Source organism: Triticum dicoccoides, chromosome 3A (assembly GCF_002162155.2).
Source record: "Triticum dicoccoides isolate Atlit2015 ecotype Zavitan chromosome 3A, WEW_v2.0, whole genome shotgun sequence".
Lineage (NCBI taxonomy): Eukaryota > Viridiplantae > Streptophyta > Magnoliopsida > Poales > Poaceae > Triticum > Triticum dicoccoides.
Window position 1 is genome coordinate 172,787,584 of NC_041384.1, and position 704 is coordinate 172,788,287.

Here is a 704-nt window from a genome sequence, read left to right on the forward strand (position 1 = left end):
CCAACACAAATTCACTGTTGTGAGGTTAGTTGTTCCATTGTTTTTTATAATTAGAGTGTACCAATTCATACTTCAATTTTATATGTTTAAGATTGTCGAGAAATACATTACATGGAGAGAGAGAAAGAGGGAGAAGGAGAGTGTGTGTATTTTAGTGATGCAGCAAAATATAGTCTTGAACCATTAAGTTAGGGAAGTATTTTGTTTTATTTTCCGGGTTGCAACGCACGAGTTTTTTTAGTCTATATATATACCTACTATTAAAGGGAATAGATATTCTTGGTTTGGTTTAGTCCTTTTTGTTTGTCTCATACACAGGCTAAGAGCATCTCCAGCCACCTCCCCAAGAAGCCCCCCCAAGCCATTTTTTGGGTGCCGGCGGGCAAAAAACGGCCCACTCGGGCACCCAGAGACCCGATTTTCGCCGGTTTTAACGATATTTACGGCCGGCGCTATCACCCCAGACCCAGCCCCCCGGGGGGCAGCTGGGGACGCCGGTAGTTGCTTTTTCAACGCATAGGCCCACTGCCAGTCCCTATCTCTCCCCTCTCTCTCCTTTCTCCTCTCCTCTCTCTCTTTTCTCTCTCCTTTCACCGCAACGCGCATGGCCGGGGCGGGGCTCCGCTCGCGCCGCCTCCCCCGTAGCTCCGGCGGCCCGAAGCCTGCGAGGTCCGGCCGCCTCGCCCATGACTCGCGCCGGCCCC